This window comes from Canis lupus, chromosome 32 (assembly GCF_011100685.1).
Source record: "Canis lupus familiaris isolate Mischka breed German Shepherd chromosome 32, alternate assembly UU_Cfam_GSD_1.0, whole genome shotgun sequence".
Taxonomy (NCBI): Eukaryota; Metazoa; Chordata; class Mammalia; order Carnivora; family Canidae; genus Canis; species Canis lupus.
Window position 1 is genome coordinate 3,765,753 of NC_049253.1, and position 27,428 is coordinate 3,793,180.

The 27,428-nt window shown below is 36.9% G+C and overlaps 1 long non-coding RNA gene across 1 annotated transcript; it reads right to left on the bottom strand.

Moving 5' to 3' along the window:
- Positions 1-1,489: 1,489 nt before the first annotated feature.
- Positions 1,490-25,487, bottom strand: LOC111093624. Its single transcript, XR_005382607.1, has 3 exons — positions 24,941-25,487; positions 23,209-23,315; positions 1,490-1,601 (listed from the first exon to the last, which is right to left on the bottom strand). It is a non-coding gene; the product is annotated as an uncharacterized LOC111093624 (long non-coding RNA).
- Between the last annotated feature and the right edge of the window lie 1,941 nt (positions 25,488-27,428).

A 27,428-nucleotide genomic window follows, 5' to 3' on the forward strand; every position in this document is an offset into this window, starting at 1 on the left:
CATTTGAATCATTTCACATTTAGCAACTACGTATATAAGAAAATACATCTCTCTGGAAGATGAGTCTGTGTGTGTGTGTGTGAGTGTGTGTGTGTGTGTGTGTGTGAATGCAAACTGTATACAGGAGGGGAAACAAGTCATGAGTCTATTTATTTTAAGACAATGTGTTTCCTAAGGGTGTTTCCTCAGGTGAAATTGATTGATTACACACATATTTCATTTTATAGGAGAATGTGGAAATTCTGACACCTGGTGAAGGAAAAGTCATAGAGCAGCTGCTGTGATTGGGGGGAGGTAAGAAATGATAGTGACCACCTGGCAAAGTGGCCAGATACGCATGTCATTACATATAAAAGACTGATCTTCATCTAGAACAAAGGAGAAAAATGAGTTTATAAACTATACAGGTAATAGAAATTTGATTAATGAGATTGTTATTTAGTACATAAATGTAACAAAACTGTTACTTTAGAAGATAAGATATAATAACTGAATTATTTAAATAAAATGTCAAAAATCCTATAGCATAAATTCTTTAGAAATCCAATAACTCTAAGATTAGTTAAAAACATGGCACTGGTACTGAAATAAATGTTAGGGCATGTACAAATGGGGAGAAATTAAAATTCTATTTAAATCTTATTTTAATATATGGCATTTAAATAATTTATATATAAGATGAAGGCATTATATGTATCAAAAACCAAGTTAAATTATGTATTAAACTGTAAAAGGTCTCTGAAAGATTTTAAGTAGGATAGATTTTATTTGCTTGCAAAATGGATGAAATTTGTCTCATTTAAAATGTTTAAGTAGGGATCCCTGGGTGGCTCAGCGGTTTAGCACCTGCCTTCAGCCCAGGGCATAATCCTGGAGCCCCAGGATAGAGTCCCACATGGGGCTCCCTGCATGGAGCCTGCTTCTCCCTCTGCCTGTGTCTCTGTGCAACCCCCCCCCCCGTGTCTCTCATGAATAAATAAAATCTTAAAAAAAAATAAAAATAAAAAAATAAAATGTTTAAGTATAGGTCTTACATAGATTGATCTTAAACTAAATTTATCTCTGTGATTTTTTTTGCATGGGTGATACTTAGAAATACGAAAGTATTCTAAGATTAAGAGAGGAAATATATAATTCTTTCAGCAGGTGGCAGGAAACCAGGCAGGACTTGTGTAAGACAGAGGACAAAACCAGGAAAGACATAAACAACACGGCAGAAATTTGGTGACCAAACCTCTTATGGGTGCCTACACAATTCAGGAAAAAGAGAATGAGGCTGGATTTTGGATAGTAGATGTAAGGCATAAAGTACAAATGGATCACAAAGCAAGACTGACCTGACTCTGGGCCTTAAATGTGGGAATTAAGGCTCCTTTTGCACAGCCTGCCTCAAAGCCTAAGATGGCAGAGAGTAGATATGCAGCCCAAGTGGCCTCAGCTACCTGGACCATGTGTCTTAGAAAGAGATGAAAAAAAAAAAAAAAGAGATGAGACCTCTGTTTACCTCTCCAGTTATTACTAGATGTCCTCCTCTTGGAACTGGTACAGAGACGAAGAATGGCACGGACACATGGGGGTGGCAAGGGGCTTGGAAATCTAGGCTGGTGGAAAAAAAAAAAACACTGAGTGGTTGAGTGGGAGTTTAGACTCACTCAGGAAATGTAAGCAGAGCACTGGGTAAGATTGAAAGAACTAAGTGACTAAAGGTCTTGGTATGGCCACAAACTGAAAAATATTTTCTTCTCTTTGCTTAATGGTTGAACCCAATGCATGTAACACTTTCTTTTTAAAATTGGTAGAGTTGTACAATTTTAAAGTCACTAGGTTAATTATATTTTTTATTTATTTGACTTATCTGTTTTATTGAGTATTTGGTTACAATTATATATATATATATATATATATATATATATATATATATATATATAAATATATTTCATGGAACACTTACTTAATTCCTATTTGGAAATATTACAGAACATCTACAAACTATTAAAGACTTTCGGATGCACTATCTTTTAGCTGTTATTTTAACTTGTAACCTCCAATTGTTTAGAGAGGAGCATGTCCAATTTTCTTGGTATTCTGAAGAGCTTGGTCATTAATTTCAAGTAAATCTAGCATGCTTTTATGAAAAGAGCCTTACTAAATTGAAAATGATAGGATTTATTTACCTAAAAATCTCTAGGAGACGGGCAAACTAATTAAAATATTATCTCACTTTCCTTATGTCAGCAATGTATTTCAAATCACATTTTGATACTATAATATTTTTCTATATTAAAAATTAAATATGCTGCTCAGTATCTAAAAATTTGCAAAACTGAGAATATACATTCCAGCTAATGCAAAATGCCAAACACAGAAAAGAGCAAGAAAGAACATTCCAGTATCTGAAAGAATGATGACAAAGCAAATGGTAGGCCTTTAGTAAGATTTTATATTTTGAGAAACATTGTTTTTTATCTAGTAATACTGTAATAGTTGCTAAAGTGTATCACTTAATGTTTGCAAAGTTATTTTGTCATTTTAAAAAACCCAAATGTAAAAAAAATAAATAAAAATAAATAAAAGTAAAAATAAAAAAAAATAAAAAAAAACCCAAATGTATTTGTCAAAATGTAAGCACATTTTTCAATTGTGTACACTTTACAGATAATACTGACTGATGTCTAAATCTAATTTATTTTGTTTTCCTAGTGATATTCTCCCTCATTTAAAGTCACAAAAGAGGTTAGTTTTTTGTTTTGTTTTGTTTTGCTTTTTAAAGATTTTATTTACCCATTCATGAGACACAGAGAGAGAGAGAGGGGCAGAGACACAGGTAGAGGGAGAAGCAGGCTCCTCGCAGGGAGCCTGAGGTGGGACTCGATCCCGGGACTCCAGGATCACACCCTGAGACAAAGGCAGACACTCAACCACTGAACCACCCAGGCATCCCTGGTTTGTTTTCTTTTGTTTTGTTTAAATTCTTAGAGCTCAACATTAAATTCTTTTCAATATGTGTTTTGAAATACTTATAATTTTTCTAAATATAAAAAGGGCTCTTTGTTCCTTTATGCATTATTAAGTAACATGATGGGTAAACAACACATTGAAAGCCTATTATTTTGCAGGCTCCCTTTCACTGTGGGAACATTGCAATGAATATCATTTATTTCATCCTATCAGCCTTTATACTATATAGTGCTAGTGGCTAAAAACCCCAAATCAAAGCATTAATTCCTCCCTTTTTGTTTTGATTTCTACTATATTTATTTACGTAGTTTCTTTCACAGATTTGAGAATTAAACATAAAATCATTTCTCTGCACCTTCATATCGTTGTCATGGCCAATAGCAGTAATCTGAAACTTCAGAAGGAAGAGTGTGAAAGCTTTCTGGATCTAGGTCGGAATTTTAATGCTCCGTTTACAGTCTGTCAATGCCGCCCACGTTTACAATCTAGAGAACTGATATTTATGGATTACACTTATTATTTTTAAAAAAAGGTTGTTTTTGGTCTAAAAGGATTTGGCAATGTTTGGCAAATGTGTACTTGAAACTATACCTCTATACTTGAAGATAAAGAAAAGGTAGGACTCTTGATGCTACCCAAGAAGTAACAGTTTTCTGTTTTTACAACTGTGAAAAAAAGTAGACTTTATAAATTCTAACTATGTTTATTATAATTTTGAGTAAGGGACAATATGAGTCAGCTGCCCAAACAGGGTAGATCCAGCAGTTTCAGGCAGAATGCCATTACACTTAAATGAATATCACTACTCTTGAAAACTCTGATTAGCCAAAGACAACAAACAAACAAAACTGAAAACAACCTTTATGCATCCATCCAGGCAGCCATGGGTTAAAAGAGGTACACTTGAAATTAATATAATATGTCACTTATTTCTTAATAAAACAAAAAACTAGGACACCTGAGTGGCTCAATGTTTAAGCATCTGCCTTTGGCTCAGGGCGTGATCCCAGGATCCAGGATCGAGACCCACATTGGGGTCGCTGTGAGGAGCCTGCTTCTCCCTCTGCCTGTGTCTCTACCTCGCTCTCTGTGTCTCTCATGAATGAATAATTAAATCATAAAGAAAAAAAAAACCTATAAACCTAAGAAATGTTATAAGGGACATCTTCTGTGTTTTCCTTGTTCTTCCTCTTTGTCATACACCATATGATGTACCACAGTGTATGTCATTTGGTACTGTGTAGTGGAAACGTACAGGCTACTGGAATTGGAAATTTTCAGCTCATATGTAATTCTCTCACTTTTTTTAAGCAAAGAATACTTACTGTATAGAAATTACACTTACTCAAAAAATAACTAAGGTATTCCTAATGCCATCTGGGTTCCACCATTCTTGTTGTCCTCATGTTCCAAATCTCCTTGTTTGGTTTTGGTTTTGGTTTTGGTTTTAGTTTCTGTTTTGTTTAGTTTTTGAGAGAGAGAGAGAGAGAGAACACATGAGTTGTGGGGGTTGGGGGTGGCACTGATGCAGAGGAAGAGAAAGAATCTTAAGCAGACTCTAACACTCAGTGCAGAGCGCCATGCAGAATTCGGGCTCACTCTCACCACCCTGAGATCATGACCAGAGCCAAAATCAAAAGTCAAATGCTTAAGTGACTGAGCCATCCAGGTGCCCCCTCCCTGGGGTTTTGTCATTACGCCCACACCTCTGGGCTCAGGATATCATCTGAGTGTCCTGTGGCAAAGGGGACAATGGGTTCACTGACTGACCAAACCATCCTGATGACTCCAACACCATGACGAATGAGTAAACCATTCTCACATTCCTGGGACTTCAGAGTGTTTATTTTACAGCCTAGGAAAGCTGTCTGGTGTGGGTGGAATGCCAAGGAAAAAGAAGACGCAAAAGAAGGTTTGCAATTATCTTTGCAAAGCTCAATCCAGGCCAGGCTTTGGGATTTGCAACCTTTGCAGAGTAAAGGAAGAGGGCCTGGTAAATAGATTTTGTAGATGTGGCTGGTGAGTTAGGGGCAGGGCGACATGAGGGGGGTGTTTAGTTTCCTCATAATTGAGTATCTCTACTTTTATCCATGCTATCTTCCAGTTGCTGAGAGTTTGGTTTTTTTGTTTTGTTTTGTTTTGTTTTTCTGTTTTTTGTTTTGTTTTTATAATTTCCTATAAACACAGTAGCTAGCATGAAAATCATTTTCTTCCTGCTCTTTTTCCTTCCCAAACTAAGAACTAGCAGAAGTCTTGGCCAGAGTTCCAGCAGTAACCAGATAGTCTGGTCACTTTTTTTGTGGTTCTGCTCCTCCCTGCAACGAGTATGATTAACAAGACAGGAGACTGATGAGCGGTCCCCACCGATGTTCTCAGTCAATTCAACTCCCATCTTTTCCCGTATCTTTCCTCCATCTCTCCTTCACTCATTTTTCTAGTTGTCCTCTGTCCAAACTTCATTAAGGCAGAGAAACAAATCTTGTGTGTTTGGTTTGGGTTTGCGGGTTTGTGATCCAGACATCTGCTGCCCTGTCCTGACTATCACAGCTAAATCTGAGGTACAATATCCATGCATTTGAATCATGTAGGAGTTAAACAAGTGACACCCACCTTCCTTTATTCTCCATGACTCTGCCTTTTTTGATTTCCTTAAATCTCAAGTTAAGGATATTTTTATTTACATTAGAATTGATTATATTACTATAAGTGTCCATTGTTTATTATTTCATCTATAATTTTTTTAAAAAAGGCTGGAATTTAGTCCTTCATGGATGACTTACCCTTGTGGTAAGTCTTGTGGTGCCTTCAGTTTCACATTTTCCCCATGTTTGTCAGAACTACAGAAAGAAGAGCTAGACCTTAAATTCCTCAATTTAAGTGCTCTCACCTGAGTTATGAAAAGATTATGTTCTTTGTATTATTGCAAATTATCACCTACTGATAGTATGTGACTATTTTTACAATTTAGAACTCTCTAGTATTTAATCCATAGAATTTCCTACACTTAATATAAAAAAAAATCATTGATTATGAACCTACCAGTGTCAAATTTCTTGCTAAATGCTTCATAAGATTAGCTCATTTGATTCTCATAAATAACTCCAGGGGGTAACTCACTGTTAGCCCCATTTTACAGAGGAGACCAATGAGACTCAGAAAGCAGAGGTAATTTGCCCCAAGTCAACAGAATTTATGGGGAAGTTATTTGAATTCAAATCTAGTTTGAACAACTCTAAACCTGTGTGCTTTATATGACATACAGTTTGGGAATATGTTTGCTTTTTAAATTATGATTTTACTTAAATTTGCAACTAATTCTATGACTCTTTTTAGAATTTACAAATATTATTGGAGCTTAGTGACTTCAGAAACTCACAAATCTAAGTAAGAATGTAGTGTAACTGTCCATCACTCAGACACCCACTTCAAAGACATTCATCTGGAATAAACATATTGCCAGCTGCATGACACAGCTACTAGTAAAACAACTGAACTAGATAAGAAACCAGGCCACTCCACCCATGAAGTTCCCCTTATAGAAAGCCGTGGGTGACCTAGATAACTGACCACCAAGTGATCCGCTTTTCCCTTCCTGTGCCCTAATTCTTGCTCTTATGTTTTAAATTCACCAGTAAAGAGTAAACTCACAAAACCCTAAGCATCCCACCCTTAACCTCAATAAAGGCAGAACCCCAGGTTCCCTCCTCTTATCCCTCTCCTCCCTCTTCCTCTTCCTCTACCAGTGACCTATGTGGACCCTGATGTGCCAGGTGTATGCTCTAGGACTTTTAAGTAACAAATCTTGGTTTCTCAAAATCCCTGCTGGTTGTTGCTGAGGTGCATTTTGCAATCATAATAAGAACCACAAGGGCCAGTCTAGCCACAAGAATGGCTCTGAAAGGGGGAAATACCCAGGGAAGTTCACCTCAAGAAGGAGGGACCCAAGTGAGTGCCCCAGGCACTTCTAGCCTTAGACAACCCATAAACAAAGAAGTATCAGTTTTTTTTTTTTTTTTTTTTGTATTTCAGTTTCTTAGCCACAGATTGCCTTCCAAATAATAACAAAAATTTAAAAAAAAAAAAGGTCCTAAATCACCAGTCAGGTAGAAAATGAAATAAGAGTTAAGACTATTTTTAACAGTATAACCTTGAGCATCTTTAAGCAGTTATCTATACACAAGGTTTCTAGACATTGCCTCTGCCTCCTAGAATTCAATGAGACAGCGCTAGGAAATCACTTAGCACAGTGCCAAGAACACGATGAGTGCTTAACAAAGGGCAAGTATTATTTCTTATCATTTCATCTTTATATTTCTCACAAAATATGCAAACCTTCCATTATTCATAGAAAACAAATGTCTCACAGTCAGAACTCAAAAAATAAAGTCAAATACACTGTTTGACAGAACTTTCTCCTCCTACTCTAAGCTGGTTAAATGGATGATATTTTCAATAGGAAAAGGAAAGTATTTATTTTACTTTCAAAGCTGGCAATTTCCCAGTTTTAAAGATTTCAGAGTCATGATTACAATTTATTAACAATTCTCACTGCCTTATGCTTTTTCTCTTCTTTGGAATTCTGGTTGTAGTACTGAGGCAGCCACATATGTTATACAGATATCTGACAAGGCAACACTCCCCCAGCCTTGGCTGTAGCATGCATGCCCCAGTGCTTCTTGTTCTCCTGTGCAATTCAAGTACATTATCATGGGAGCTGCGGGAGCTTCTTGGGGAAAGAAAAAGGATATCTTGGAAGACAAGAAGGACAAAGAGAGACTGAAGTTTGTGATCAAAGAACAAATGAAGAAGGCTTCATTTTTTAAGACTTAGAATTGAACAGAAATATTCAGTTTCCATATAATGTTTCCTGAATAAATGTAGTAGGCAAGAGTTTGTTTATATGATTCTTCCCTTTAATTTCCCCTTTCCCACTGCCTCACAGATCTATCAAGGTCCAAGTGTCCAGAACACATGTTTGGGTCATTCCTCAAGCACTCCAGGACCCCTTATGTGTTCAGTAATTCATCCAACACCTCCTCCCCCACTGCACATATACAAAGAATGCCAAGGCATCTAAGATAACCATCTTGCGATTACGCCAGTTTAAAGTGTTGTGAACAATCCTCTATCCTTTAATGTCATGGTGTTCCCTATACTGACTTTAGCAGTGCTATGGTTATAATTTTGTTAGGGCCATTAAGGAACTATTGTGCCTCTCACCCCATGAATATCTGCGATGATGGCACAATAATCCTATAACCAAGGAATTTTAAGAAAGATCATCAAGCGGTCATATCTTTTTTTATTCCAAATAACCATGCTTCAATGTCAAAACAAGGACTAAGGTGAAGAAGATGAGCAGATAAGATCAAGAGAAATTTCACATCAACATGATTTGGCTTAAAGATCTTTCATGTATTTATTTGCTTCAATAAGCTAATAGCAACTGTGAGCAAGGAGGAAGTGATGGGGTGGATGATGTGCACCAATGTAGGAATGACCAGTCTCTCTCTCCCATTGCCTTAACCACTGCTTACTCTTAGCTGACATGTCTAGTGGTATCTTCTTGAAGATCTTTTTCCTATTTTCTTGAAGGTCAGGTGTCCCCTCAAGGTCAGCATGCGGCATACCAAAAGCAGCTCAGCCCACTCAAGAAAGATGCAGGAAGTCAATGTCAATGTTCATCATGTCTGGCATGCTAGACTGCCCTATATGCTAATGGGAGTCTGGATGCTCTGGATATGTCTCACATTCTTTGATTTGCAGTAGCACCTGCCATATTCTGACTGGTGACAAAGACTCTCTCAATGACCAGACTTTAAACAGGTTCCTCTGAAGGTGCTTCCGTCTATGCCTCATCCTTTGGCTTCACTCAGTTGTAGGAAGAATCCTACTAAGTCAGTTAAATGAGCTTCCCCTCACCCTTGATCTTACCACCCTTGACATCTGATCAAATTCCTTATTTTTTCTCTTAATATCTGATCACCTTGATCTGCCTTCAGCACAAATCCTGTTATGTTGGTTTAGCAAGAATCCCCCTACCCTTGATATCTTCTCTTAGTAATTTTCCATCCACCAATTTCCAACCCCTCACCCATTCTGCTCTTAGGCTATAAATCCCCAACCGTGCTTATTGTATTCAGAGTTAAGCCTGATCTCTCTCTCTCCTCGATTGTTATAGTCTCGATACCTATCACAATAATCCTGATAAAGTCTTCCTTATCATTTTCACTAGTGTCAGAACTATAATTTTCTTGAATACCAATTACATCCAAAGTAACATAAAACCTTACATAATGGATTATAGTTTATTTATAAGTGATTCCTCTCCTTAGCAATGCATGTAAGAACTTTTCAGTACTTTTCAAAATATGTTCATAATTTTGGAGTACAGCAGGTATTTATCTCTTCCAAGCAAGGTAGCCATATGCGAAGGCAGCAGGAGGTAAATATGTTTCCAAATTTAACTACTTTTGAGGAAAACATGTTAATAGGCAAAGGAACGTTTTTGTTGGGAAAGTATATTCAAGCATAGCAAACAAAGTTTTACTCCTATCAAAACACAGCATGAGATATTCTTAAAAAAAATCACTCATTATTCTATGGTTTGTACATTCATTTTTATGTTCATTATTAGGATGTAAAGGACCCAATAATAATGTAATTTCAAAACTTGAACTATAGGGACAGAATGTGTATTCAGCATTCTGTTCTGAATATTACTTTATTCACTTAAATTAAGGCACTTACAGGAATAAGGCCTTTAGGAGCTCTTAAAATTATATTTACAACCTTCAAAAATCTCGAATTGAGAACACAAATTTTAATTAAAATGTAGTATCAACTGTACTAGAATCAAGGCCCACATTTCATTAAATTTCATGGAAACAAATGTGACCTCACTTTTTCTAAAACATATTTGCATTTTTCTTATTCCCTTGGAAGTTTTAACAATGGTATTAGTATATAAGCAGCACTTTATTCATCTTTATGCTTACTAAATCCTTGAGAAGTCTCAAAAAACAAAATGGAATCATTTTATAACATTAGTACTGAAAAAAATGTAAAAGCATGTGCAATTGTACAAAATTGTCACAACGGACCTATGTAAATATAGCAGCAGTTTTAAAAATCACTTGTGTTTATTTAACAAAAAGATGTGATATACTTATATAGACAATACATGTATACAATACAAATTCAAAAGTATAAGAAACAATAAAGTAAGAAATCTCTTTCATTTCTGTCCTTTACCTTCCACTTCCCAATTTCCTTCTCCAGAGATGCCTAGTCTCAATAATTTATTATGAATACTTTCAGATAAGAGATTTACCTAGCTACGTGACCATGGGAAAGTTACTTAATCAACCCATAACTCAGTTTCCTAAGCTACAAAATAGGTGGAAGAATCTTGAATTAAATAAACATCATTTTATATATAAATTATATTATAATCTTATCACTTCTAATCATTCCTTATCAACTATGTATTAGCGCCTTCATATTTTAAGAATTACACCTTATCCCATGGCATGGTTATGTGTTAGGTTATCATATATACACATATATATGAATATATATGTTACACATATGTCAAGTCATTACACTGTAGACCTTAAACTTATACAGTATTATATGTCAATTATATCTCAACAAAATTGGGGGAAATAGTATATGTTGATCAGCTCAATTATGAAATTCTGTCATCCTCAGACTTGTAATGTTTGATAGTGTGAAGTGCCTTTAAAATAAAAGAGATTTCATGCATCCTAATATTGACAATTGCTTTCCTTCCATAGTTTTTCACATCTTCAAATTCAACTGATTAGTTTTTCTATAGAAATACTAATAGAAAACATAAAGGTTTAACTTCCACATGCTCCAATATATTTTCTGTTATTTATTTGTGTATCTGTAAGATTTATTCAACAATGACTGTTCTAGTTGCTAAAGTTATAGTAATAAGCATACATAACATATATAACCTCTTAGAGCTTTCATATTAGAGGAGAAAAATAATATACAGATATATTTAAAAAGTACTTTCAAAAACCATTCTTTCTTAAAAAGATAACAACTCTCAGGAAAACAGAGATGGTCAGGAGCTTTCTTAGAAGTATCTAAAAAAACCTAAAGCAAATATCATACTGAATGAAGTATTCCTAATAGCTTTACTACAGAAATAAAGATGAGTACTACTCTTCTGTTGTCATCACTTTTATTCAACAAATACCAAAAGTCCTAATCATGGGAAGAAACAATGAATGAATGAACATTGAAATTTAGGAATAAAAGAAATTATTCTCAAGCAAATGATTATATATTTTAAAAATCGTATGTACATTAAGCATGTACATATATATATGGAATATATGTAAGGGATCTATACAGAAAAATATTAGAAGCTAAAAAGTGATTTTAGTAATATCATAGGATACAAAAGCCATTTTCTTTCCATATATCAGCGTCCAGTTATTTATTGCTGCCCAAAACTTACTGGCTCATATGACAACAACCGTTTTTCTTAAATCTCAACATTTTGTGGGTCAGGAATTCAACTGGCTAGGAAATTATTCTATTGTATGGAACATCAACAAAAGTCTCTGTGGTGTTCTGCTGGTAGATGTATTAATCTGGAACATTCAAGAGAGATTTATTCACGTGTCTGACGTCTTGATGGAAATGGCTATAATCCTAGGCTAAAGCTGTGGACTAGATAGCCTCTCCAACATGGCAATCTCAAAAGCAATCAGAAAACGTGCATGCCATCTCAGAACTCCCAACACACCATGTCCTGTCAAGAAATAATAGCTTAAAATTGCCTAGGCTGGGAAAATGTTATAGAATCATTCCTATTAGCAAAAGCCATGACAGAGCCCCTCAAGATTCAAAGAGATAAGACAACAATCTCATATTTTCATGAGATAACTGCACAACCAGTTATAAGAGTTAAATGAAGCCCTGGGCTAAGTATTATACATGGACTATCTCCAGTTCACTCATATAATGCATTTTATAGATGAGAAAATCAGTACACAGTGGTTAAGTAGATTGGGCAAGCCTTAAAAAAATAGATACATTAAAAGCAAGCAAACAAACAAAAACCAAGGAATTCAGTAGTATCTCTTTAGAATAGAAACATACAACTTAAAGATTTTATATATATATATATATATATATATATATAGCATAAGTCAATGCAATTTTCAAAACACATGTATTGATAATAGTATTAATTTGTTACAAATATATTAAAAGAAAAAAAAAACTGTAGTGACAAAAGCTTGCAAAAGAATCATGTAGAGCAAAGAATCCAGTTTATTTAAAGTATCAATCAAACAGTGGTATGAAGATATAGGTGGAGAAACTAACAATGCAATAAAATGTCATAAATGCACCAGATTTGTAATAGGGAAGAAAGAGAGAGAGAGAGAGACTGTGTGTGTGAGAGAGAGGGAGAGAGAGAGAGTTGTTGCCTTGATACAAAGAACAGGAGGGCAAAGAAAACATGCAGCTCTCAACTGGGAAAACTAATATATAATACATGACTATAAACAGCTTTCTAAAGACAGGTACACTGTGTTAAACATGATTTATATATTTAGCTCGCTCCTGGCTTGAAAATGAAAATCAGTGTTGGATCTACAAACACTGTTGAATTTTTCTGAGCTTTAGCACTAAAAGAAATTGTTCAGTAACACATTTTTTCTCAAGAAGCTGACTGGTTTGTAACCTTATGCAAATTTTCTACCTGGTAAATTCAGTGTGGGGAGGCAGAGAGCAGAGAAGGAAGGTTTCATTTACTTGGATATATATATACTTCATGGTTAACTTCATGGTTAATAAACTGTAACAAGCCAAAACTAAGTAAAGAAATAGTTGCTCAAGGAGAACATAGGCAAAGAAACATTAATTTTCCCCACTAAATATACTTAATTAGCATAGCTCTCCATTGTGGGCCAGGAAATAATGAGACCATGACAGTCCTTGACTGGGAATGCTGTTGAATCTGTTTCAAAGCAAAGAAACAAAAATAAACAAAACTACTATAACTGTAAGAAGCCCCTCATGTAATAGACATGTGAAGAATCATTTAGAAATGATAAGAAAAGTAATTTTCGTCTGTGAAAGTAAAAAGCACAATTCCACAACTCTGTAATTTTATAGCCACAAATTTATATTCATATACTTAATACTAGGTTATATACATCCTTTTCAAAATAGGTTAAGTATATTAAGCATACAATGAATTGATAGTGTATTTGTAGTTGGTATGCACAATCAAATGGAAATTTCTGAACGCTCAAAACATTTCCTGAGATTAAACATATTTTGTAGGATAGGTAATTAAGGACACACCCTTGTTCAGCCCCTTTAAACATTATGACGTGGTACTGTTTCCATTTTACATTCAAGATGACTATAGTTCAGAAGATTAAGAAATTGGCAAGGTCTTGCTCTAGTGTGTATCTGAAATTTCTGCATTAGCTTGCTCAGGTCCAAAACACAGTATCTTTTGACTTTCCATATAGGTTTTTATAGTAGGAGAAATGTAATTCCTGGATTCTACTTGTATAAATTAAGGTATATTTTGAGCCCTAACCATTAAGTTTGATTAGTTTTCCAAAATAATCCACTGGGAGTGAGGAGGTGGGGTGTGGCAATAAAGTGAATTATCCACTTAAATGTCTTCCTTATAATAAAATGATTCAGGGCTCCTATGGCTAGTCTACCATATGGTACTAAGGAAAAAATATTTTAGTCACCACATTAAATGATCATTTAAAGAGGGTATTAAAATGAGCACTATTTGCATTACACCATGTTAGGGGCAGTGACAAACCAAAAGAAATACTCCACATTATGTGATCCACCAGAAGTCTACAATCTAATTTGAAGGCCTTAAGAGATACGGTAAATGGAGGATAATTTGTAATCTAGACTTCCCATGAGACTGCTTCATGAGTAAATTTAGGAATAAGAGTTTCGCTAATAGTAAGGCATGGACTTATTTCTGACTCCCTACTACTACTAGCCTGAGTATACCTGAGCTATGACTTTAATTGTGAAATGTCCCAACCTGGTACTCTTTTCTATTTCGATTATTTGTTTTTCTCCTTAACAATAATTAAGAGGTAACACGTATTACCTTTTAACCCTTGAGATTTCATCTAGTCCTGGAGCTTTAAATACTATCACTGTGCTGATGAATGCCCAACTTATATCTTGAGTATCTCTGAACTCTAGACTTATTTATTCAACACATCTTCCATTGTATGTTGAAAGCCCATATCAAACTTACCTTGTCTAAATATGACTTGTGATCATTCTCCTTAACTGGCACATACCATAAATTAGATGTTTAACCCTTAGAACAAAACTATGAGATAGTTTCCATTAGGCTTCTAATTTGAAAACGAAGAATCTGAGGCATTCCGGCTACAACACACCTATGACTAGGAAGTGCTGAAAATGGTTTGCAAAGTCATTGTCTTCCAGAGTCCCTCCAATCAACCATGACACTATCGCCAAATCTCTCCATATCTACCTCCAGCACCCATCTCAAACGGGATCACTTTTCTGCATCTTCACAGCCATTACCCTGTGGCATACCCATGTATATCTGTCCAGATGTCCAATAGATATTCAAACCTTATGTGCTAATTTTTCTCTCTTGGTCTTCTTTCAGAGATAAAACATACCATATGCCAACCACTGTTATAAACCATTTTAATGCACAATCTCCTTCATGCCTCTTCTTAGAGCAAGTGATGAGACAGGTTTCATAATTTTCATTTTATAAGTGGGAAAACTAAGGTGTAGAGAATTTTAAAAATTTGCCAATGGCCAGTAAGTGATGAAGATGCAAACAATCTTTATTGTCTCCAGTGTCCACATTTTCACAATCACTGCACTACACACCTCTCCTTCTCCTAGTCAACTCTGCCAAAGGAATGTACTTCTACCCAAAGGAATGTAATAGACAGGTCAAATCTCTGGGGCTTATCCCTGACTTATCCTACTTTCAGTTATTCCTACCATGCAACTATTAAGCATGTCTTTTCAGTACTACCTTCACCATATACCTCAAACCTGATTACTTATCTCCATCTTCATTGTCACTAGCCTCTTACATTCCACCATTTTTTAAAGATTTATTTATTTATTATAGACATAGACAGAGAGAGAGAGGCAGAGACACAGGAGGAGAGAGAAGCAGGCTCCCGACCAGGAGCCCGATATACATCCCACCATTTTAAGTTCCTGAGGTACATCAATAGGATATTCCACATTTCTTAAAGTCCTTTCTCCTTATATCAGCCAGTGTGATCATTTTAAAACCAAATTAGGCCATGTCACTACAGGCCTCCTGAAATTAGAATAAAATCCAAGCTCCTCTCCAGGACCAACCATCCCCCCAGAGAGCTCACTCCAGGCTCCCTTGCATCCACCATTCTCTAGTCACACTGGTCTTCCTTCTCTCCCTGAATAATACAAAGCATATTCCATTTTAGAGTCTCTAAGCCTGGATATCCAGATTATAGGCTCTGCCAATCTTATAGGTCCTAGTTCCAGTGTTACAGCAGAGTCTTGCCTTAGTTACCATCACCAACATGGCCCTCCTTCTTGTGCACACTTGTCACGCTTTATCACATAACCTATTTTGTTTTCTGCATAGTTCTTATCACATCTGAAGTTGCACATACATTTATTTGTATTAATTTTCAGTCTTTCCTAAACTATAAGAAAGGCTACATAATGGGAGGGACTTGCCTGTATTGTCCATCATTTTAGAGTCAACTCCTGGAAGTGTGCTTGGCATATAGGAAGCATTGAAGCATCTTTTGAACATTTTAAATGAATGCCAAAAATGATCCTACTCTCTGAGTTTATACCTCTCATATTTTTAAGGAAACTCACTTTACTCATTTTAGAATTTCACCTACATGTTTTTGATTATACTAGTCTTACTCATTGTCTAATTATGACAAATAGTATACATTTATTAAGGATTTATTGTGCTAAGCATTTTATATGACTTTAACTCTCATAGATAATGCATACAACCTATGAGGTCCCCATTCTCATTTCACAGAAAGGTAACCAAGGCCAACAAAAGTTAAAGAACTTGCTCAGGACCACAGACATAACTTTTCAAGGCTGATATTTAAATGAAGGTTTATCTTACTCTAAAAGTCCAGCTCTTTCAAATGTATCCAGTTATGTATCTGGTAAGGGTAAATAAATAATAAAGAAAAGAGAAACCAGTAAAAAATTTAAAACACAAATGTAAAAAAAATGAGGAAAACAGTTTAGCTGTGTAATTGTAGGAGCAGAATAATGACTTACTTGGTTAAGGTGAGGGGCTGGTAAATTAATTTCATACAAGAAGTAAGCTGTTGGAAATCTTATAATAGCAAATGGTAGAGCATAACTATAGAAATATCTTCAAATATTTTAAATAAGTTATATTATATATGGATAATAGGGAAACCAAGGTGTCTTATTATTTTTTTAAATATTTTATTTATTTATTCATAAGAAACACAGAGAGAGAGGCAGAGACATAGGCAGAGGGAGAAGCAGGTTCCCTGCAAGGAGCTTGATGTGAAACTCAGAACTCAATCCTGGGAACAGGGTGTCTTAAAGTCACATCCCTCAGCTAAAGAGCTTTAATGCAGGGAGGCCCACCACACCTTTTCATACAAGCCCTGTGGCAGAGCTGCTGAACAAAGGTTACCACGTGGATGGATGACTGGGATTTTAACTCTCAAAAAAGGGTGTTCTGTTTACTCAATTTTACCAGATAATTACTATGTTTAAATCAGTAGGTGCTGGATTTGCCCTAGTAAGTTTTAGAGAACCTCACATAGTTCAAACCAGTAGAAACTTCAGGAATGATTAAATCTAATTTTTAAGTCTTCTAACATTGAAACTGAAACAGATAAAAATGTATAATTTGTAACAGATAAAAATTTATAATTTGTGCTCATTGCATTCTATTAATAGCCATTTGAAATAAGATGCGTGGCTATTTTCATTCCCATTTTTACAAATGAATTAGGCCCAGGATTGTGACTGGAAGAGGAAAAGTCACATGAAGGCTAACCTGCCACCAACTATCAACTGGGTTCCTACTGTATAGAAATAAAAACAGAGGAGAAACATGAAATGCTGAGACTTGGTATTTCTAAAAGAGCTTGCACAAGCCCTTCTTTATAGTATCAGTGAGATTTTCCTAAATCTAATGTATAAGAAGCTTTATGTACTTCTCTGGAAGCACAGACATTAGAGCTTCATTTACTAAGTAACCAACCATTATATTTATGATATATATAAATATATAAATTTATTTTATATATATAAAAGAAATGTTGACAACGGAGACTTGAATTTATAAGAAAATAAAGTCCTTCCTTTAGTTATAAGAATAAAGAAAAATACTAGGAAAAGCGAGCAAATCCTATTATTCCCAATTAATACATACTTTTTTTTCTTTGGGAAGCAATATTAATAAATAACAAAAAGAAAAATCCCAATAGAAAAACAGACAATTAGCAATTCTAAAACTAAAACAAGACAATATGAAGTTTAGTTCAGATACAAATGGGACACAAACAGATTTATATATAAATAAGGAAGATGAGCTTAGGCAGAGAGGAAAGAACAATTGTTGTTATAATTAAGACACCTAAGAGTGAGAGAAGGTTGCTAATGAGAGAGGTTGCTGACAGTACAGACTGTAAGATGAAAATATCAGTTAAAAAGAAAAAAAAAAAAAAAAGAAGTGGGGCAAGAGAGAGCTAAACTAAAATGGACATATATACTAAAAGGTCAGAAACACTTGAAAATGTTAAAATTGAAAACAGAGACCAATCTTAAAAATTCTGAGAAAAGTTCAAATTAGCCTATTTTTCAAGACTCATTTAACCTAGGCCATTTCTTGTTTTTGCCTCTGCAAATCACAAGCAAAACCTGAACCATTGCCCAAGGCTGATATGACATAATCACTGACCAATTCCCTATCATTCAAGAAATTCTAACATTATAACCAATCACAGTGACTTGAGGAATAGTCACTGCTTTCTCACTGTGTCAGCTGTTTAACAACAATATATCCCTGAGCCTCCTTTGATGTTTTGGTTTGAATGTTCCCAGTTCACAAACTGGGCCTCACTTAAAGGAACTATACTTCTAAGTCTTTCGCTACAGTCTTTGTTTTAAAGTCTTTTTTGTCTGATATGAGTATTACTTCCATAACTTTTTGTTTCCATTTACATGGAATATCTTTCTCAATTTCTTCACTTTCAGTCATAGATCTGAAGTGAGTCTCTTGTAGGTAGTACATAGGTGGGTATTGTGCTTTTGTTTTTTTAATCTCTTCAGCTACCCTTTATCTTTTGATTGGAACAGTCCATTTACATTTAAACGAATTACTTGGGCACCCAGGCGGCACAGTCTTGTTAAGTGTCCAACTCTTGGTTTTGGCTCAGGTGGTGATGTGAGGGTCATGAGATTGAGTCCCTACTTGGGCTCCGTGCTCATAGCAGTCTACTTAAGACTCTCTCTCCCTCTCTCTCGGCTTCCTTCTGCTATGCTCAAGAGCATGCTCTCTCTCAAATAAACAAATCTTTTTAAAAATAGGGAATTATTAATAGGTATGTACTTACTGCTATAATTTATTCATTGTTTTCTAGTTGGTTCTGTGATTCTTCTCTTCTCCTTTCTTCACTTGCTCTCTTTCCTTGTGGTTTGACTGTTTTCTTCAGTGTTATGCTTGGGTTCCTTTATCTTCCTTTTGTTATGTATCTATTATAGGTTTTTGGTTTGCAGTCACCATGAAGTTCATATATATCAACCTACTTTTATAGCAGTCTATTTTAGCTGATAGTCACTTGATTTTGAACACATTCTAAAGGCACTACACTTTTACACCTCATCACACTTTATGTTTTTGACATTACATTTTACATCTGTTGTGTGAGTATCCTTTATCTACTTATTGTACCTGTAGCTGACTTTTCTATTTTTGACTTTTAACCTTTATACTAGTTTTTAAGTGTACGATCCATTACTTTTACCATATGTTTGTCTTTCCAGTGAGGTTTTTTTTTTTTTTTTTTTCATGTATTTTCTTATTTCTAGTTATGGCCTTTTCTATTCCACTTAAAGACCCTTAAATATTTCTTCTAAGGCCAGGTTAGTGCTGATGAAATTCTTTAGTTTTTGCCTGTCTGAAGAACTCTTTCTATCTCCTTCAATTCTTTTTTTTTTTTTTTTTGAAGGTTCTCAGGGCTTCCATTTATTTGCTCTCTCAACTTCACAAATCTCCTTTTATTACCTCATCAGCCCCATATCTCCTTCAATTCTGAATGATAACTTCACTGGGTAGAGTATTCTTGGTTAGAAGTTTTTTCCCTTTCAGAACTTTAAAAATATTTGCCACTTTCTTCCAGCCTGCAAAGTTCCTGCTGAAATATCAGCAAATACTTTTATGAGGTTTCCCTCACATGTATCTATTTGTTTTTGTCTTCTTGCCTTTAAGATTATCTCTTTATTTTTAACTCTTGCCATTTTAATTATAATCTCAGTGTAGATTTCTTTGGACTTAACTTTTCTGTGACTCTCTGTGCTTCCTGGACCTAAATGTCTGTTTTCTTCCCCAGGTGGGAGAAATTATTCAGCCATTATTTCTCCAAATACTTTTTCTGCCCTTTTCTCTCTCTTTGCTTTCTGAGACCCCTATGATACAAATGCTATTATGCTTGAATTTATCACTTTTTAATTCTTTTTATTTTTCTTATTCTGATTGAGTGATTTCTATCTTCTAGATCATTCATCCATTTTTATTGTATTATCTGATCTGCCATTGATTCTCTCTAGTGTAGTTTTCATTTCAGTTATTGTATTCTTCATCTCTGAATAGTTTTTTTTTTTTTCCTTTCATTTTCTAACTCTCTGTTGAAGTTCTTTCTATGTTCCTCCATTCTACTCCCAAGTTTGGTGAGCATCTTTACAAACATTATTTTGAATTCTTTATCAGGTAAATTACTTATCTCCATTCATTGGTATATTTTTTCTGCAGTTTTGTATTATATCTTGCTCATTTGGAACATATTCCTCTGTCTTTTCATCTTCTTTGATTTTCTGTGTTTGCTTCTATGGATTAGGCAAAACAGCTATCTCTCTCAGAAATACATGAGTCTTGAAAGAGTGGTCTTGTGTGGATGTGTCCCCTAGGCAGACTGTGTATGGCTGGTGGCAGGCTAGCCATAGCTGGAATGGGCAAAGGCTAGGGAGCTTCTGGGGCACACTGTCAGGGCCCACTTGACAGGATGGCCAGAGAGGGAATGTTTATAGAATAGGGGTCCTGAGGTGTACCTCACAGGGCTGCCCCAATGAGACTGCTGGAACTGGAGCAATATAGGTCAGGGGTCCCAAGAGAGGGACAACTGGATCTGGAGCAGGTGAGCACTGGGGGTCCCAAAGCCACCTTAGGGAGATGGCTGGAGCTGGTTTGGGAAAGGGGCTTGACTGTGCTGAGGTAGTCCTAGCAGGGAGGCAAGCATGCCTGAACCCAGTACTATTAAGACGGAGGAATAAAACAGAAAGTTAGTGCTTGCTGGCAAGTCCAACCTTGGAGAGAGCTCCAATAGTTTCCCATCCACATGGTAGATATTCTTAGGTTAGTAATTGAATTTCCTTCACTTATAATCTAGTTGTACATTAAACCACCATTTTTTACTGTGCCCAAGGGCAAGTGAGTCCGCACACATTCTTTTCTTTTCCTTTTTTGTTAAAAGGATTTATTTTATATAGAGAGAAAGATAATGGCCGAAGGGCAGAGGAAGAGGGAGTCTTAATCAGACTACTTGCTGAGTGTGGAGCCACAGCCACATGGGACTCAATCTCACAACCCTGAGATCATGACCAAGAATTGGATACTCAACCAACTGCACCACCCAGGTGTTTTTTTTTTTTTTTTTTTTTTAATTCAGAACAGTTTGTTCATTCTTTCTTTCCTTCCTTTATTCCTTCTTCCTTCATTTTTCTTTCTTTCTTAGTTTTTAATTCTAGTATAGTTAACAGTGTTATATTAGTTTCAAGTTCACAATATGTTTTTTCAAAAATTCCACACATCACCCTGTGCTCATCATATAAGTGCTCCTTAACCCCTATCACCTATTTAAGCCATCCTCCCACCAACCTCCCCTCTGGTAACTTATAATTTTGACAACATGAATGAACCTAGAGCATATTTTGCTAAGTGAAATAAGTTAGAGAAAGACAAATATTGTATTATTTCACTTATATGTAGAATCTAAAAAATAAAGCAAAGTAAAATAGAAACTGACTCATAGATACAGGAAATAAGGAAATAAACTATGGGTTACCAGAGGAGGGAAGAAGTTGGGGGTTAGGTAAAGAACATGAGGAGCATTAAGAGGTACAAACTTTGAGTGATAAAATAAATGAATCACGGGCATATAATATACAGCACAAGAAACAGAGTCAATAATATATGAATAACTTCATATGGTGACAGATTATAACTAGACTTATCATGGGGTCTTTTCACAACATAAAAATATCAAACCACTATAATATATACTTGAAACTAAGAGGATATTGTATGTCAATTATACTTCAAAAAGAGAAAGAACAAACTTTTTTCCCCATTATGTGGCCGTATACACAATGAGTTTTGTTAGTCAATACATTTTTAAATTTAGGCTCAAATCAAAATCATTTTTATTGTATTTATTAGTATGTAACCTTTTGGTAATAAAAATAAGGCTACCCATCCTGATTTATTTTTTGAGAAATGCATATTTACACAGATATCTTCTCAAAACCTGAGAAGTCAAACATTTCCTAAAGCACAATTTGGTATTAGATCATGATGGTGCCATACATTCCTTACAATTTACCTTAGGGTCATTTTATCATAACATCCCACTTCCCTATGTTTATGTAGGTTTAAGGAAAGAATAATAATTAATTATGTAAAAATAGTTAAAAGTTTTTGAAATATCTTGTTCTGGTACTATTTAAAATATCTTTTAAGTTCTAATGCCTTCTGGAAAACTCAGGCATATTTCTAAGAAGTTAAAAATGCGGGTGCTTCTTTGACTATTAAAATCTTAGGTTTTACTTATTAATAAAGTCCCATGTAAACAGTATAATTAAATGCCTACCATATCCCAGGCACTTTTCCATGTGTTTTGAGAATTCTTTTTTAAAAGGTGGGGAGGGAGTCATAGCTCTAGGTCTTCCCATTATTATAATAGTATGTTCCAGTATTTTTGCAAGTAAACTAATGATCTTAAATCTTCTGGGTCTAAAATCTTGTGATAGTCATCTGAAAAATTACTAGTAAAGAACATTGTGGTAGATTACAAAGACAGGCTACTTTACATCCCCCATCAAGATGTAGTATTGATTTCCCCTCTCTTTGAGTTGGAGCTGGCTCTATAATTGCTTAGCCTACTGGAATTGGGGAAAGGGAAGCTATGCCAATTCTAGTCTAAGGCTCAAAAACTCCTGGCAGTTTCTACTTTTGTGCTTGTGGGTTACCCTGAGTTTCCATGTAAGGAACATGGTTACCCGTTAAGAATGACACAAAAAGATACCAGGTGGAGACTTTGGGCTACTTGGAGAAAAGCATGGCCATCACGGCCTGCCAGTTGACCTCAGATGCTTCCAGCCCCAATGCCATTTGATTATAATGCTCTAAGAACCCAAATGAGATCAGGGGAACTGCCCAACTGAGCCCATTCAAGTCACAGAACCATGAGAGATATCAAAAGCAATAGCTTTTAAGTTTCTAATTTTAATTTAGGATACTAAATTCCAGGATCACTTACTATACAGCAATATATAACTGAAACAGATATTATATTTTGGCATAATAGTAATTATAATTACATTACTTATCATTACATTACTTATCCTATGAAGTATATATTTTAGACTACATATAATAAAATCCCTAAATATACATATATATGTATAGTCAATTCTGCTATAATCTGACAAAGGCAGTGCTAGAAAAGCACTAAATTATGCAAAATCTTGCAATATAAGCCACAAAGTCTATGCAAAACAGAGTTAGGTGTATACAGCTCAGAAACTTTGTCAGTGACACATACAAAATAAAGTTAGAACCTAATTAATGTGGCAGCACAATTTTGTACATATTAAATGATTGAAAAATACATGAATATTGCAATAAATATGGCACTTTACCTTGTAAAAGACCTGAAGTTTACTCATGGAGTGGGTATCAGAAGAGCTGTAGCTGTGTTATTATGAGTTGGCCTTCAGCACCAAAAAGCAGCTAAAGCACAGCTTGACTGCAAGAAAGTTAGATAGTTAAACATTTCCTTAACTAAAAATATATGTATATTAAAGTTACCATTTCTCCAAAATGACATCAACCATTGCACATTTCAGTTTTAGCTTAATATACTTTATCTGCATGATATATGGTCCAGAAAAAAATAAAACAGTATCCCTACTATCATTAAAACTAATTTTCAGTTTTACCAAAATTACTCAAATATAGACCATAATTTTCAGAAATACTATTTCCCCCAAAAAAAAACGCTAAAAGAAAATGCCATATTATAAATCATCAAATTAATAAAATACAGCTATTCTAAGATATTTTAATATTTTGAAATCTCTTCATTTTAAAGATGCTAAAGAAAACTTTTAAATGGTGAGATACCATCTAGAATCAATATTTTGCATACTTGAGGAAATAGCCTATTTATCCCATTAAATGAATTTAAAGAAAAATAATTTTAAAAAATATTAGCATATCATAGGTAAGGGAAATATTGTAACTGGGAGGAGGGGAGGAAAAAAAAGATAAGCTCTATAAGAGGAAGCCTCTTGATATTTATAGTCCTGTTTTTAGTAGTCTCTATTTCATTAAATCCAGGAAAGAAAAAAATTTGCATTCTATGTAAACTTTTGAGAAATTTTCTTTTTTTCTTTTTTTTTTTAATTTTTTTTTTAATATTTATTTATTTATTTATGATAGTCACACAGAGAGAGAGAGAGAGGCAGAGACACAGGCAGAGGGAGAAGCAGGCTCCATGCACCGGGAGCCCGACGTGGGACTCGATCCCGGGTCTCCAGGATCGCGCCCTGGGCCAAAGGCAGGCGCCAAACCACTGCGCCACCCAGGGATCCCCGAGAAATTTTCTTAAACAATGTTTTGTTCTCATATGGCTTTTAAGGACAAAGTATGAATGCCTAAGTGTTTGAGATTGGCTTCAATTATGTCTCAATACTTAAGTATTAGAATTTTAAGTAAGGGAAAAATTTTAAGTAAGGCATTTCTGCTATTTTAAAGTTTTATTCTTAAAAAGAATAAATAAAAATAAAATAAATAAATAAATACTTATTCTCAAAATCCTTATTACATTGTTGCTATAATTTTTCATAAAAAGAGAAGTAAAGCTTCATTCCTAAATATGAAATTCAAATGGTTCTAAGCAACTAATTAAAGAAAATAACATGCATTGTGTCAAGTAGGAATCCCTGCTGTCCTGCTGTTACACAATTCCAGTCTAGTCACTGGAGTAACAGAGAACCCTAGTTTGTTTAACACACTCATTAACGAGGCAATTGCAATTTTTTGTTTGTTTGTTTTTTGTTTTTTGTTTTTTACAGAGATCTTAGACAATTGCAAGGGGGGCGGGGATTGTGACTCTTTTCAATGTTGGAATGTTTCAAAGCAGAAAATTACAAATAGCACAGGAAGTATTTTTTTTTTTTTTTTAGTTTTGTTTTACTCGATGTAACTTAATTGAAATGATTCCAAGAGAACAAAATTAAGTCTCTTGGTCAGCTCAAAATGATCTTAGTCATTAATTCTAACAGCAAGTTGCTTAATTTCTTTTAAAAGTTAATACATTTACAAATGGGTTATTATTATCGGATAGGCCAAATAGTCGTACACACTTACTTAAAGTTAAATGCCAATGAGCTGAAGAAGTCAGTACTTCAGAAAACTTTAAGACAGGCATAAAAGAGCAGAAAACTGCAGTATCCACTCCCATCCGTTCAGGCTCTTTGGAAAGGGTCTCCGCAGGAACCGGCCTACTTGGTGGTGGCCCTATCATCTGGGGTGTGTAACACGCTCCTGAACACAGCTCTGCAACGTCTCCGAACCCGGTAAGATTCAGGACGCAGCAGCCGCGTGCAGGAAGCAAAGCCCTCAGCAGGGCACCCGCGGTGGTGCCCCTCCTGGAAGACGAGGCTGATCACACCGATAGACGATGCTCAAGTGCCACGGCGCTCCTGCAGTGTGCTCGAAAGGGTTAATTTAAGGGTTTCTAATCAGCTAGAAAGTTAACAGATGTGCATACACAAATAACCACAACGTACAAAAACTTTCGGGCAGCCCCGGTGACTCAGCGGTTTAGCGCCGCCTGCAGCCCGGGGTGTGATCCTGGAGTCCCAGGATCGAGTCCCGCGTGGGGCTCCCTGCATGGAGCCTGCTTCTCCCTGTGCCTGAGTCTCTGCCTCTCTCTCTGCGTGTCTAATAAATAAAACTTTAAAAAACATACAAAAACTTTCAAAATGTCTCAACCCAAAAAACTCCAGGGAAGTATCACTCCTTGGTTTAAAGTTGTTTTAAAATAGAGGAAAGATGGCTATTAAAATCAGTGTCCGTTTCAACCCTATCATTTCAAAGCCGCCCCCCCCCGCCCCCCAGCGCCGCCTCCGGGGCCGCCCTCCCCGCCGCCCTCCCCGCCGCCGGGGGCGCTCTGGGGCGAGGAGCGTCCGTCCGTCCGTCCGTCCGTGCGTCCGTCCTCGGCGCCGGTTACCTGGGGCCGCAGCCGTCCGCGGGGCCTCCTTCCCGGGGTCCGCGGCCTCCGCCACGGTCCGGGGGGCGACTCGGGCCGGAGCGCGGGCGGGGCGGGCGGGGACTCGGGGACTCGGGGACTCGGGGACTCGGGGACTCGTGCGCTCGCTCCCACGCGCCCCGCGGCCCCGGGACCCGCCCGGCTCCCCGCTCCCCGCTCCCCGCTCCTCGCCCGCGCGCGCCCGCTCCGTGCCCCGGGGTGGGGTGGGGGGAGGGCGGGGGCGCCCTGCGCGGGCGGGGCGGGGCGGGGCGCGCCTGGGTCCGGCAGCCTGGCGCGGGGGGTGGGGAGCTCCCTAGGGTGGGGGTGGGTGGGTCAGGGGCGGGGGCGGCTGGTCCGGCAGCCTCGAGCGAGGGGGATGGGGGGCTCCCTAGGGTGGGGGTGGGTGGGTCAGGGGCGGGGGCGCCTGGTCCGGCAGCCTCGAGCGAGGGGGATGGGGGGCTCCCTAGGGTGGGGGTGGGTGGGTCAGGGGCGGGGCGCGCCTGGGTCTGGCGGCCTCGCGGGGGTGGGGGCGCCCTGCGGGGGCTTCCGTCGGCCGCTGCCCGCAGAGGGTGGAGGACCGCCAAGCCAAGGGTGACACTGGTCGCGCCGCCCGGGAGCGTCTGTATCGCAGGTGGCAGGAGATGGGTGTCGGGAGCACAGCCAAGCGGAGCCCTAGGCCGAGGGCACTCACCTTGCGCTCCTCGACAGGGTGTGGGAAGAAGCGCGGTTGCTCCTACGCTTCAGCTAATGGCAATAATTATTAGTAGAGTAATAACTCTGCCATTTGGCCTCGGCGTGATTTATCCATGACTGCTGCTCCCCTGCCCCCTCCCACTGCCCTTCTGGAGTTTCCTTTATTTCTCTAATCCACACCTACTGGACAGACCTAGAGCGGAACTGGGATGTTGAGTCATCTACGGATCAACTCCGCGTCCCTAGCACATGGTGGCTTCAAGCTGAGGGTTTCCTTGAATGAATAATAAAGGAACTGGTTTGTGATCATCGCTTTTCGATCTAAGATGTGAGATTTTGCTATCTAAAATTTGTGGTTTATTAGGTTTTTACCTTTTTATAAATTTCCGTTAGTTCCAAGTAGCTCAGAACATATAAATATTTTATATACTTTATATAGTAAATAGGAATCAATGGGATCCCTGGGTGGCTCAGCGGTTTACCGTCTGCCTTCATCCCAGGGCTCCCTGCATGGAGTCTGCTTCTCCCTCTGCCTGTATCTCTGCCTCTGTGTGTGTGTGTGTGTGTCTCTTATGAACAAATAAATAAAATCTTAAAAAAAAAAAAAAAAGGAATCAATCTTTGGTACTTAAAATAAAAAAAAAAAAAAACCTTTTTGCAGGTTTGCTGCCTATCAGTCCTTCCCTTTCATGGAAATAGTACCCAAATTTTGCTTATAAATGATGACTCATTCCCTGGTCTCAATCTATTTACTTCAGGTGATGCTAATTCCTGCCCTGATTCAGGGCACATAATACTAGCCTGTTTAATAGAAGTTACTTATTCTCCTCTTAATGAGGATTATTCAGAAATATGTACTGTGCTCCAAAGCAGGCCACAGATAAAAAGACATAGTTCCGGAACTCTGTAATC